Consider the following 14,570-nt stretch of genomic DNA (forward strand, 5'->3'; position numbering starts at 1 on the left):
GCCAGTATTTAGAAGTGTGCCTTTAATGTCCTCTTACCAACCAGTATATACAGCACTGAGAAACTACTATATCACAGGCACTGTGCAAAAGAACATAGATTAATTTAAAGATGGATATAGGCCTGGCACCGTGGCTCCCACCTGTAATCCCAGCACTTTGGGAGGCCACGGTGGGCGGATCACCTGAGGTTGGGAGTTCGAGACCAACCTGGCCAATATGGTGAAACCCCATCTGTACTAAAAATACAAAACATTAGGCAGGTGTGGTTGTGGGTGCCTGTAATCACAGCTACTCTGGAGGCTGAGGCAGGAGAATCGCTTGAACCTGGGAGGTAGAGGTTGCAGTGAGCCAAGATCATGCCATTGCACTCCAGCCTGGGCACAACAGAGTGAGACTCTGTCTCAAATTTTAAAAAAATAATAAATGAATAAATAAAAAATAAAGAAACAAAGATGGATATAAAGAGTTATCGTCTGAAAAAGGGTTTGGGGCAAACACAAGCAAGCGTTGCTCACTGTAGGATCCAATGCACAGGCAGAAGTATCTCCTATTCTCATCACCCACGATCAAGAGGTGCATTTGGGTTAGGGCATAGCTGCACGTGCCTCAGAGCTGTGCTCCCATGCCTGTATTTTCCCCTTTTATGGAGCAAGTATGAGAATGACCTTGCCCAAAAGAGACATCGTGGTCTCAGCCATCAGGTAGCCTGAGAATAAGAGGCAGCTATTGAGGGGAGTGTTGGTAAACACTACCTGCCCAGCATCTGGAGACTTTAGGTGCTCAGGAGAAGTTTAATTTTTCACAACCCCTCCTGCTAAAAGGAAAAAACAAAAAAAACAAAAAAACCTGAAACCCTTGTTAGTCCAAAGTCAGGCAATTTGAGCCTCTGAGTTCAGCCTTTAAACAGTTAAGTTGCTTGTGTTCATGAGTAGAAGACATTCCTTGTACCCAAGGAACTATCTAGATTTTCCTCACAGTCTAAAGTGAGTGACTTTCATGTCCTCCAATAATCGCAGGACATGTGTGACACACGCTGCACATTTAAAAGCTTTCCTGAGGTCTGTTTTTTTGTATCTAGTCATGCATAGCAGATTTCATGGGTGAAAACAGTGCTAAGGGCCCTACTTTTCTTCATGGAGATGGCAAAGATGCTTAAAGAACTAGGTGATTCATGTATGAAGTAGGCTACATATAAGAGAGATGGGCTTGTGGCATTCAAATTCCAAGTCCACCTGTGGGCTGAAGGCCACTCATTGCAATGCCCTCTACACCAAGCTTATGGTTGAGCTCTGGGCTCCTGAAGAAATTGCACAGAACCGTCTATGTAGATTTACAAAGTGAATTGAGTTCCTCACCTCATTTGGCAAGAATGGTGAATTTCTCACAGTTAGCATGTACCTGTCGTTCCAAAGTGAACTATCTGCTGCCATTTTTGAAAATTATAAAAGCAACACTGAAGCAGTTTAAATCAATCCAGATTTTTAGCTAAGCAGTTCCAATTTTCTTCCTTATCAGTTAAGCTCATATCAGCCTTATTTTTCAACCATGAATTTTACCTAAATACTGATTTAGGGGCCTGAGTCTGCTTTATTGAGATCACTTGAGAACTTCTTGTACATGTCTCTGCTTGGCTACTCCTTTCTCTAAGAAGCCTACCTGGGGGTTGTCAGTTCTGGATTACATGCTCCTTCTACGTGGCCCCCTGGATTGACTTCTATTTGTCAAAATATAATTTTCAACAAGTTAAAAACATGACTTATATGAAATAGATCAAACACAGGCTTAAAAAATATTTATTTCATCAATTAAAGAATTAGCCAGTAAAATGGTAAAGTTGACTTAAGGAGCATTTGAGAAATAGGGGTTTATACATCCCATCAAGAAATGCATTTTTAAAAATCTTACAATAAGATTTGTATGTTACTAGGTTAGATACAAAATTGGTTAATTTCTTACAAGGTAATAAATAGTAAGATTTTATCTTTTCTATAGAACGGAAATGATTTTACTTGTATTAGAAATGGACAAGAATAATTGGCACTGCTATCAATTTTTTGGTGTTTTGTTTTGTTTTGGGTTTTGGGTTTTGGTTTTTTGACCCACCGTCTCTGTCACCCAGGCTAAAGTGAGGTGCCATGATGATAGCTCACCGTAGCCTCGAACTCCTGGGCTCAAGGGACCCTCCCGCTCTAGCCTCCTAATTAGCTGGGACTACAGCCACATGCCACCATGCCCAGCTAATTTTGTATTTTTTTTGTAGATACAGGATCTCTCTATGTTACCCAGGCTGGTTGCCAACTCCTAGCCTCAAGCAATCTGCCCATCTTGGCATCTCAAACTGCTGGGATGACAGGCATGAGCCACTACACGGGGCCTTTGTTATCAGTTTTTAATAAAGTAACATTTGCCTTTACAAAGTTCTGAAATATCCGAACCAATAATGAGTAGTAAGTCCAACAAAGGTACACAGTTCTAGATAATGCATGAATCCTTGCACGAGTCTGCTACTACACAGCACTACACAGCACCCTACTAAAAGGACATCCATCTGTCCCTTTTGCCTATTTCCAAGCCTTCGGATAACGTTTGGATAATTATCCAAGTTTTTGGATCATTGTTCTTAACACTATATAATGTTATATTATTTTCCTGAATGGATCCTGACTTACTGGCCTAATGAGTGGAGAATAGTAATCCTCATATTGATATATAAATACTGGGTGATGTGTTAGGCTCACTTGTTAGCTAAATAAATGACTCTCGTACCACTAACTTATTGGATTCAAATTTGCTCCTTGGCAGAATTTTAAATTATCACGTCACAGACCTTTAAGTTGCCTAGAACCTGTCGAAGCTGTAAATATTAAATCATTAAAATAACTAGTATAATAACAGTAGTTACAGTTTACTGATCCATACAATGTCCCTGGCACTCTGCTCAACTCTTCATATACATTATTCCTTTTAATTCTCCCACGGGTTATGGGGTATTCGTTCTAGGCAAGGTTCTTAGTGGCAAATAATACACCCTAGTCTGACTAGACCAGAAGGGTCTTCATAGCTCATGGAACTGAGACCAGAGGGTCTTGGTAGCTCATGGAAGTAGCTAGTGAGTGACTCTAACATATTTTAGACTGAAGAACCAAGCTTGGGAAAGAACTAAAGGAAGCCAAGTATACCTAAGACCATGCTAAGGATGCCATAGCTGGTGTCATCAGCATTGGGCACCACCACTGTAGCTCTGTGAATCACTCTTACCTACCTGTGGTGGTCAGCATCTGATAGAACATGCGTAGGTCCCATGCCCATGCTACAGCTGTCGGGGTCTGGGAAGACAGAACGCCTTTCCAGCTCCAGCAGTAAAGTATGAATGAGATTAGCATATCATCCCCTCTCTGGCTTCTATAATAAATAACAATTTACCATTTGGGAAGCTGGATCACCAAAATGACAAATGGCCCCCACAACATTATTATCCCCGTTTTATACCTGTAGGGATGAGGACATATGTATAATGAGTAGTGAAACTCGGTTGTCAACCCTCTGGTCTGTCTGAACCCAAAGCCCACCCTCTTTCCACCATACCACATGTCCTCATTATATACAATTATTTTGTACCTCAGTTGATTCTTTGAAAATTTTGATCTATGTAATGCTTGTAACTTTTAAAAAGCCATTTTTTTAAATGTCCATGTATAATTACAGAAGTTTTCCTTTAAATAAAGAATTCAGCTTGAGCATTCAAATTTATTTGTATAATTATACCGAGCTTTTTTTTTTTTTTTTTTTTTTTGAGACTGAGTTTCACTCTGTCGCCCAGGCCAAAGTGTAGTGGTGCAATCTTGGCTCACTGCAGCCTCTGCCTCTCGGGTTCAACTGATTCTCCTGCCTCAACCTCCCGAGTAGCTGGGACTACAGGAGTGTGCCACCATGCCTGGCTAATTTTTTGTATTTTTAATAGAGATGGGGTTTCACCATGTTGACCAGGCTGGTCTTAAACTCCTGACCTCAGGTGATCCGCCCACCTTGGCCTCCCAAAACGCTGGGAGTGTAGGAATGAGCCACTGCTCCTGGCCTATACTGAGCTTTTCAGGAACTTACTGATAATGTACATGCAGATGTACATGTACCATAAATAATGGCATGGCCTGGGATCCCTCTGAGGGAATTGGCCAGAAACGTTTCGTGTGTGTGTGTATGTGTGTGTGAGTGTGTGTGGTGAATATATATCTATGTAAACAGCTTCATACTTTTGTATAAAGCAGCATTCCATTCTTGCTTTCTGGAAGGCACAGCCACCCCAGTATCTGATCCAGGCACCCTTCAAGAGTAATGGAATGTGATTATAAATACTTTGGGCACTTAGTTGGTACAGAGCTGGTATGCTTGTTGACATGTTGTTATGGAAATTAGATAATTATACCAATGGGTAATACTTTGCATGTGACACTGCACGTGTGTATGTGTGTATTTGCGGAGAGAATCCATGAAGTGAGTTCTTCTGGTTTCTATTCTTGACCTGCCAACTGAGTGAGTCACTGCTGAGTGTCTCTTTAGTCAACATAAACCCTTAGTGCCCCAGTATACGACCTTCCTGTAGAATGCCCAGGAACTCAGGTAAAAGCTACTGTACAGGCATCTGAATGTTCAGAGCTCTCAATTTTTTATCTTCAAAAGGTATGGCTGGATGTGGTGGCTCATGCCTGTAATCCCAGCACTTTGGGAGGCCAAGGGGCAGATCACTTGAGGTCAGGAGTTCGAGACCAGCCTGGCCAACATGGTGAAACCCCATCTCTACTAAAAATACAAAATGTTAGCCAGGTGTGATGGCACACATCTGTGATTCCAGCCACTCAGGAGGCTGAGGCAAGAGAATCACTTGAGCTCGGGAGGCAGAGATTGCAGTGAGCTGAGATCATGCCACTGAACTCCAACCTGGCTGACCGAGTGAGATTCTGCCAAAAAAAAAAAGAAAAGAAAAGAAAAGAAAAGGTAGTGTAATTATTTAAGTCCCATATCACTTTGAGAAAGGACATTTGTCCAGTTTATCATCAAAGAAAGGGAAGGTTTTATAAGTCAGAGTTTGGGGCAAAAACATGTTTAAAATGAAAGCAAACTGCATACACTTTGGCTATTGAAGAATAGGGCTTGAGGAAAAGAACTTAAAAAGTAAGGATCAATATTCCCCCACCCAGCATTAATAATTTTGATATATCATAGTGAGGGACTTTTTGCAAATCTGTTCTTTTATACACTTTATATGAAAAGCTTCATTCGTTGTCATGGCTTTCTTAAATATGAATAAAAAAGAGATGGGAAATTTGCTTATTGTGCAGTATCATAGCCTATCTTCACTAAGGTATATTTAGGAGGACATACAATGATAAGAGTAGTTGCATTGTATGGCAGTGTGAAATAGACCAGTAATATATGAATGACATTCTCATTGCAAAAGAAATAAGCTGTTTGAATGAATATGGAATAAACGAGGAACTAACTTGTCTAAGTAGCCTCCTAAACAGTTCAGTTTCTTTTTAGTCCATTTCTATGTATTTCATATATGCAGAATGCATATGTGCTGTCTCCAGTGTAAGCTCTCGCTAGCATAAATCGTGTCACTCCATAATCAGTGTTCTGCAACTCATATTTTCATGTTGAATCATGTATCTAAAGAGTCACATTTCTTAATCCTTCCTTTATGTCTTCTGGAGATTGCATCTTATTTTAGTAGCTCTTTCTCATGCCCATTTGGCTATTTCATTTTATTTTAAAACTGAGGGCCTAAGTGTTCATTCATGAACACTTTAGCAAAGCAATCATTTAGAAAATGGTTGATTGCCTGCTGGCCTGGAGGTGGGCTAAAGAGAGTGACTGGCTTGGTCAGAGGTCTGAGCCATCACCTGTTTGGCCTCCCACAGGTGCTCCTTTGAGCTTCAACTCTCTTTGGCCCCTCCCACTTCCTGCCCCAGAGTTGTCTTCACTGCTTGTTCTCATTCTCTTTCTGCTTCCCAGGGGACAACAGTGGTGCCCAGGTAAGAGGAAGGGGCCCAGGGAGGGGTGTAGGGATTACTAAGAATATTTGTCTTTTTAGTATGTGACAGCGTCAGGGACTGGGCAGTGCCTAAATGTGAAGGTACAGGCAATTGAAATGAGAAATAACTGCTAATTTTTTACTAATTCGGTTCAGTGGAGTCAAAAGAAAACTGGTTTTGGTGCTTTGGAAAATTGTTCAAGCATCAGTTAATAGTCAAAACTGGTCGATTGCCTAGATCTACCTTATCTTCCAAATAAAAGTATATAGAACAAAAAAATTTGCCTAAAAGGTGTGGTTATTTTTTTTTAATAGACCTTATTTTTAGAGCTCACAGTAGAACTGAACTGAGTAGGAGGTATGCAGTTAATTTTTGAACATTCAGGGCCTAATTCTCTAGTATGTGTATTAGCTGAATTCATTTTCTTCTTTTTGCTTTTTATTGTATTTTCCTCCTCACTGATTTTTGGCCTTTCTGTAGCACCTGAAGATGGACAGGGGAGAGAAAAAAGTGGGACTCCTTTTAAACAAAATTATTTTAATTTTTAGTTTTTAATTTTTTTTTGAGACAAAATCTCGCTCTGTTGCCCAGGCTGGAGTGCAATGGTGCAATCTCAGCTCACTGCAAGTTCAAGCAATTCTCCTGCCCCAGCCTCTCAAGTAGCTGGGATTACAGGTGTGTGCCACCATGCCCAACTAACTTTTTGTATTTTTAGTAGAGACAAGGCTTCGCCATGTTGGTCAGGCTGGTCTCAAACTCCTGACCTCAAGTGATCCTCCTGCCTCGGCCTCCCAAACTGCTGAGATTACAGGTGTGAACCACCATGCCCAGCCATTATTTTTGAGACTGAGTTTCACTCTTGTTGCCCAGGCTGGAGTGCAATGGCACAATCTCGGCTCACTGCAACTTCTGCCTCCGGGGTTCTAGTGATTCTTCTGCCTCAGCCTCCCAAGTAGTTGGGATTACAGGTAAGCACCACCATGCCTGGCTAATTTTTTGTATTTAGTAGAGACAGGGTTTCACCATGTTGGTCAGACTGGTCTCGAACTCATGACTTCAGGTGATCCACCCACCTCAGCCTCCCAAAGTGCTGAGATTACAGGCATGAGCCACCATGCCTGGCCCATTTTTTTGTTTTGTTTTATTTTTTCAATTACAATGGACTCACATCTTACATGAGGGATTAGGCTCTTAAGGAAGACCATGAGGTCAAAGTGCAGTGAAAATTACTCTTGAAAATTTTTTAATGAGCCGTAGGACCTAGGATACACCAAGTTTTTGTTGTTTTTGTTTGTTTGGGGCTATTTCTTTTCTTCCAGCATTGAAACAGACATAAGTTTCTTCGACTGAGCACTGGTTGAAATAATTGATCGGCACTTAGGGGCAGGAAAATAAGTGTCTTTAACCACTAGACTCATATTCTATGTGGGGAGATCAGGACCAGTTATACAATTTGCCAGGTCCAGTGCAAAATGAAAATGCAAGGCCCCTCTTTCAAAAAGCACAATATTAAGAATCTCAACATAACAGCAGCAAAGTGTTAAACCAAGCACAGGGCTCTTCCAAGGGTGGGACCTTGTGCAACTGCCCAGACTGCACGCCCATGAAGCCAGTCATGGGAAAGAAGTTTGGAACATAATAAGAAGCTCAGAAACGGCCGGGTGCGGTGGCCCAAGCCTATAATCCCAGCACTTTGGGAGGCCGAAACGGGTGGATCATGAGGTCAGGAGATTGAGAACATCCTGGCTAACACGGTGAAACCCCGTCTCTACTAAAAAAATACAAAAAACTAGCTGGGCGAGGTGGCGGGCGCCTGTAGTCCCAACTACTCGGGAGGCTGAGGCAGGAGAATGGCGTGAACCTGGGAGGCGGAGCTTGCAGTGAGCTGAGATCCGGCCATTGCACTCCAGCCTGGGCGACAGAGCGAGACTCCGTCTCAAAAAAAAAAAAAAAAAAAAAAACAAAACAAAACAAAACAAAAAAAAAACAAAAGAAGCAGCTCAGAAACTCAGATCAACACAGGAAGAGAAACCTCAAATTCCCATGGAGAGAAATAGGGGACAAGATCACTGGAAGTATTTGTTATTCTCTTGTGTTCCTCATATTCTGTCCTAGATGAGTCCCATATAGCTAAATTTGCATTACATTAAATCAGTACAAGATGCAACTCCACTAGAAAAGTTATAAGGCTGAGAGGTTGCAAATCCAACTGTAAGTACATTTTTGGATTTTTGGCCATGATTTATTATAATTTAAAACTCAGATTTCAGATGTGTAAAAAGAAAATGAGTATTTCTGTTTCTTTATCCAACAAAAATTTTGATCTGCCCTTAGTCTTTTGCCAAGAGTGATAGACCACATTTGGTCTACCGTGTAATTTATAGGGAGAAAACAAACTGTATTACTGTCAGTTCTCCAAGTGGTTCAAAAAAGGTAAGTTAGAAAAACTACGTGTAATAATATGTCTTCTTCAAATAAAATGCTAATTGTTTTACTTGCTAAAGAGGTTGCCTTTTCAGACTTTGGTTTTTGTTTGTTTGTTTGTCTGTTTTTTCTCAGAAAGTCATGAACATAACCTGAGCAGGGAAGATTTTATGTTATGACTGTCTGAGCCCTCTGAGCAACAATGTGATACAAGGCTCATTTTTGAGGGAACTGCTTTATATTTTACAGCACTCCATTTTTTCAAAGTGTTGTTTTTGTTTTGAAATAGAGTCTTCCTCTGTCGCCCAGGCTGGGGTGCAGTGGCGTGATCTTGGCTCACTGCAACCTCCACCTCCCAGGTTCAAACGATTCTCCTGCCTCAGCCTCCATAGTAGCTGGGATTACAGGCGCATGCCACCACACCCAGCTAATTTTTTGTATTTTTAGTAGAGACGGGATTTCACCATGTTAGCCAGGATGGTTCATCTCCTGACCTTGTGATCCACCCGCCTCGGCCTCCCAAAGTGCTTGGATTACGGGCCTGAGCCACCGCACCTGGCTCAAAGTGCTTTTATACACAAGTCAGGCCAAGGGCAGTTGGTCAGGTAATTCACCAAAGGGTTTTCAGATAGCAAGTTATTGAACATTAAAGTAACAGAAGATAGTATTTCCAGCATCATTTCTTATCTCAGCTTGGGTTTCTGATGTTACCCCCACCACTTCCACATCAAGGCTTGTACCCCAGCACATGTTGAAATTTGTTTTGACAAAAGCTGCTTCCTGGTGGCTTTGAGAGCTACGTATCTGAACTTTAAAAGAAGTGTCATGCCTAGGGTCAGGCAGCTGGTCACTCAGGTATAAGGGACAACTACCCTGACTCATGGTCACCTGCTCCAACTTATGTCATAGCACAAAACAATACTTAAATCCTTACAAAGCTAACAAAGGAAGTAATGTTGCCATGTGTCATTGTCACAGAGTTACCGGAAGTTTGGGGGATTTGGGTGTTCATCTTTCTATTGTGGAGTTTTTAAGGTGGTGATGGCAGTTGTGTGGTGGTTGTCATTTGGCAAGAATTGAAATTGGAGGCTTCTGTCATCCTGATCATCCAACAAATGACATAAACAAGGGCATGTTTGTAGGGAAGAACTCCGGTGGGGACAGCACCTTCTATTTAATCTCTGAACCTGTATTATTAGGTTGTATATTTTAGGAGAAGAGAGGAAAGTGGCAAAAGGAGGCACAGATACAAATTTATACAGATCACCAGCTAAGTTTGGCCACAGTGGTTTGCCAAATAGTTTCAATACCTAATACTTACTGAGTGCTTATTGTGTACCCAGCTAAGCACTTCACAAGCTTTATTTCACTTTATCCTCACAATAACCCAATGAAATAGCTATCATTGTTATCCCCAGAGACCACGATCTCATGATAGTGAATGTCAGAGCCAGGATTGGAACCACAGAGAAGTCTGTGTTGTAACCACTAAACAACTGACTTTCTACCCTGCTTTAAAATCTTGCCTGTTGTTGATTGTTGTTGTTGCTGCTGTTGTTGTTTTTGAACGGTGGTGGCCAATTTGCCTCCATAATCCAGACATAATTTCGGCACTAAACAGAAATACTTTAGTCTATACAAACTTCATGTAAGTAGTTCCTGCATGAAACTATTTCCCAAGTAATACAGCACCGATTTACACCTGGCAGAGGGCATGGTTTTGATGTGAGCAGTTGGGGGAAGCTTGTTTCTCTACACCCTCAAGCACGCCCACAGCGGGAGCTGAGCAGCAGGCCAGACGGCACAGAGCCCTCCTGGGACTGGTTATTTACATTAACCAAGGTCGAAATTTCTCCAGGAGATAGGTGCTGCCAAGAACCCCAGAGGAAGTAAGACGCTTTATCTTTTGCACGCACACCAAGTCTTCAGAGGGCCTGGATGGGTGTGACTCCCAGGAGCTAATAGTCCCGTGCAGGTGCAAATCTGAACCCGTGTTTAAAGCGTTGTTAGTTGGGTTGTCTCTGTAAGTGTGGACAGTGTTGTCGTGGGCACCCAGTTTGGATCGCCCCGTCTAGACAGGGGTGTACGGGCACTCAATGTTCCACGCGCGGCTGGGAGCTCGCGGTGCAGTCCACGCCGGTGCCCCTGGAAGCCCACGGGATCCGTTCAGCGCTCCGCTGGAGGTTCGGCCGTCGGCTTCGCCCCGCCCCCAGAGCCCCTGCTCGGCCCCCCTACCCCAGCACCCCCGCACGGCCCCGCCCCCAGTGCGCCGTCAAGCCCCGCCCCCAAAGCCCGGCGCTCCCGTCGGTGCGGCGGCCTCAGTTCCGTAAACACTCCTCTCCCCGCCCCCGGCAGCCCGGACCGCACCACTTGCCGCGCGGGGAGACCGTGCCGTCTCGCATCCGAAACACCCTCCCATCCGAGCTGTCCTCGGCCTCTCTGGTTTAAACATGACGCAGACTGTTTCTCTAATACGTTCAGTCTGTGAGAGCTCGGCTATCGGAGCCTGAAGGGCCCTGGATCCCCTTGTCCCGTCGCGCCGTCGTCCCCTCGCTATCCGGTTTTGTGATGGCCGCGCCGTGGCTGCCTCCCTAGAGTCCCTCAGGGCCCTTTAAATACCGCGTTGCGGCGGGGACGCTGGGGTTGGGGGGGTTGTTGGACTAGGTGAGTTTTCGAGGTGATAGTGCTGTGCTCGGTGAGGGGACGCCCAGAGAGCCCTCACGCGGGATCACTCCGTCGCCGTTCTCCTCTTGTCTACGTGCTGGACCCGGTGCGTATCCTTCACGGGGAAGGCGTTGCCGGCTCGGAGGTGACCGGCCGGGGCCAACGGAGGGGACACTGCTGCAGCCCGAAGGCTCCTCCGCCCTATCTCGGAACTCCATGCTGGGACGGCGGGGCAGGGGCCATCAAGCTCGTCTCCTAGTTCTTGTCTCACCACTCCACGTCCCCTTGTTTGACCTCGAACTGCCGTTCCGCGTGGGAGCGGGGAGCGGGGCACCGAGTGGCCGCCCCGGCGTGTCGGGGTGAACAGACTTCGGGTCCTGGAGGCCGCTTCGCCGCTGTTTAAATCCTGCTGGACAGGTACCAGCGGCATCCCGCCATCAGGCACCCCCTTCCCCCGCACCCCTCGGCCGGGCTGGAGTGGGGAACTGAGCCAGGGTAGAGGCCGGGCGGGCCCGGCAGCGTGTGTTTGGAGCTTGTTGCCGTGGTTTCCCCGGCACTCGGCTCTGCCTCCGCCGTCCCCTCCCCCAAGGGTTTGTTTTGACAGGAAACGTGGTGCTGCTGGAGGGGAGGGGCGGCCAGAGGACGTGGGCGAGGTCGTGCAGACTGCTGCTGCGTCCCCTTGCCGGGACCTTTGGTTAAGGGGAAGAGGTGGAGAAATGCCGATGGGGCCTGGGCTGGAACGCTGAACCCTCAGGGGTTGCTTGTGCTTCCCGAAGCTGCTACTGTAGGTGGCACCAGTGGGGGTAATAGCAATGATTTAAGGTGGCACATGGATGAACATAGTTACTTGTTTTCGTTACTATTAAGAAAATCTGTTCCATTAAGTAAGCAGTTTCACAATGACAGAGTTTCCTTTTAAAATAAATACATTTAAATGCAAAAATCTAGCTAAGATAAAGAGACACGGTTAGTAAATTATAGTATAGGTAAGGAGGGAGATGTAGAAATAGTCATAAAGAGTGGTTGGTACTCAAATGACTGCAGTTTGGGAAAATCTTACATGGTTGTCCTGCTACCTTAACTGTGAAGAAACTGAACAAGTTGTCCTTGTCCCCAGTGGGCGTCTCAGCACCCATGGTCACCAGCCCAATCAGGGACCTTGCTCTTCTTACCTGCCAACGGATAATGAGTTTATCTCAGTGGTTCCCACTTGAGGAGGCTCCCTTCTGTGGTCCTTTTCCTCTCTTCTCTAGGGATTTCATGCATCACCCTGACAGCCAGTGGAAGTTGCCTGATTTGAAGAGGCCCAGGGCCGAAGATACCCAGTCATGTGTGGAAGCAGTTTCAATGCCATTTTGTGAGAGGTTGAGGGCCCCAGAGGGGGAAGCGCAGGTATTAACAGAAAACAGACCAGCAAGTGTGGGAGGAGTGCTTTCAAATATGAAAAGTGCCTAGGAATCCTTCTCCCTGATGCTGTAATGCCGTGTGTAACGTGAACATCTGCTTTGTAGACAGTGACTGGCTTGTTGACTTTTATCTAGCTCTTTGTTGGTTCTAACTTGATGAAGACCAGTATTGTCTAGATGAATGGTGTAGGCCCCTATCCCTCTGTTCCATGGTTTTTGCTTTGCTGTGGATGAATAACTTTATTCTGCTCTATGGTTTTTGCTTTGCTGTGGATGAATAACTTTAGCACTGCTATTTGAGACTGATTCTAAAGCAGCATTTTGCAGAAGATGGAAATTTTTCACATCATCTGCAACTTTTTTCTTCAGAGCCCAGACTTAGTCCTCTGACTCCCTTCCCTTTACTACACATATGCGAAGGCTTGTCCTTGCATCTGACCTTGTTCTGGTCTTAAAGGATGGTACCCACTAGATGTTTCTTGAAGTTTCTTTTTTTGCGTGAGCTAACCTTAACTGGATGGGTTCCATTCCTCAAGGCCCTGCTGGGTAATCTGAATATTTCACTCCAAAATGTTTATGACTGTAAGCAGTTAACCTTTTTGCTAACATGTGGGGTTTAACTAGGGATTTTGTGGTACATAAAGAATGGCTCCCTCCTAGAGGATTTTCTATCACTGTAGCGGGGTGGTGGAGAATTGTTTTGGGTGACGAACTCCTTCAGTGATGCCCTTCACAGAATGGCACTTGAGCAGCCATACCAGGATAAGATCAGCTTGCTACCACGTGTGCAAGGGTCCACATGGTGATGGGTAGATCGATTTGGCAGTGGGAGTGGAAAGAATGAGCAGCACAGCAAATTTTCTCCAGCCATCCTGGAGTGGTAGAGAGCACGGGTTTCAGGGATCTGCTTCCTGGATTTGAGTTGTGCCTCTACACTGCTGTGAACCACTGGGCAAGTAATGCAACCTCTCTGGGCCTCAGGATCTTATGATAAAATTGGGATAATAATGATACCTTAGCTAACAAGGTTATAATGAGGATTCAAGGAGATAAAATATATAAAGAACTTATCATAGAGCAGTTACTGATTGCTTATTTTTGAGGTAGTAATAGGCACTCAGCGACTGTTAGCTGTAATTGTTATTATTTGCTACACACAAGTTTCTTTAAGCTCCTGAAACTGTGGGTCTTTGCTAGTTTGAATTTTCGGTGTCTTGCAAATATATTGAAGTAGGCACTGGGAATTGGAGAGGAGAGTCACAGCTTCCACCAGCAGCTTAAAATCTAGTGGGAGACAGATATGCACACAAGTGTAGTACTGTAAGTGACTGCATGATGGGAATATGAGTAATCTGAGGTAGAAAAGAAGGAAAACTCAAGGTGTCTTATGAATAGGAGTGTGGCATAATTAGTTCGTGCAACTATATTCATTGAGCTCCTGCTCTAGCCCAGGCAGTGTTCTAAGCTCTAGCTGGCTCATTTAGATGCAGTGAGTGTAGCTATCAGGGAAGGTTACTTCGAAGTTGGTGACATTAAATTTCAAATCTGAATGACAATGGGGAGCCAACCACAAGGAGATCAGGGAGAGGAACATTTCAGGGAGAGAGAATAGCAGGTCTGAGTGCCCTGAAATAGGAAGTTTGGCGTGTCTGAGGAACCCAAAGAAGATCATGAGGGGTTAGTGGGAGAGCATTACAGAATGAGGTGGGCAGAGTTAAGATCACAGAGGGTCGTAAACCATGGCCCAGAGACTTAGGAAAAGGGAACCCACCTAGGGATGAACTCTTAAAAAGGATTATCTGTTTTGCCTCTTCTGGAGGGCTCTGGCCTATTTCCTGTTTTATTCTTCAGGCACTGTTCAAGAAGGACATCAGGACAAGTTTGACTGTCTAGAAGAGTTCTTGTAATAGAGGGGTATTTAAGCTATCGCAGCGGTGGAACTGCAAGAGGTTGGACTGTTCTGAATTTGAATCTTGAAGTTTCAGTTCAGCCCATCATCTTCTCTTTTAATCTTTTTTTTGGAAATACTTTCAAACTTACAGA

General features: G+C 44.4%; 1 protein-coding gene across 10 annotated transcripts in view; it reads left to right on the forward strand.

Annotated features, from left to right (window-relative positions):
• Window positions 1–10,916: 10,916 nt before the first annotated feature.
• TCP11L2 (t-complex 11 like 2) overlaps window positions 10,917–14,570 on the forward strand; it is a 41,906-nt gene continuing 38,252 nt past the window's right edge. For 2 of the 10 annotated variants that reach the window (XM_023193761.3, XM_023193493.3), the window contains exons 1-2: window positions 10,932–11,227; window positions 12,375–12,513. The gene's annotated coding sequence lies outside the window, so the exon portion shown is untranslated. Of the gene's footprint in view, window positions 11,228–11,249; window positions 11,539–12,374; window positions 12,514–14,570 lie in introns of those variants that run through there. The other 8 variants (XM_023193563.3, XM_023193367.3, XM_023193694.3 and 5 more) reach the window with 6 other exon arrangements.

This window comes from Piliocolobus tephrosceles, chromosome 10, assembly GCF_002776525.5.
Source record: "Piliocolobus tephrosceles isolate RC106 chromosome 10, ASM277652v3, whole genome shotgun sequence".
NCBI lineage: Eukaryota > Metazoa > Chordata > Mammalia > Primates > Cercopithecidae > Piliocolobus > Piliocolobus tephrosceles.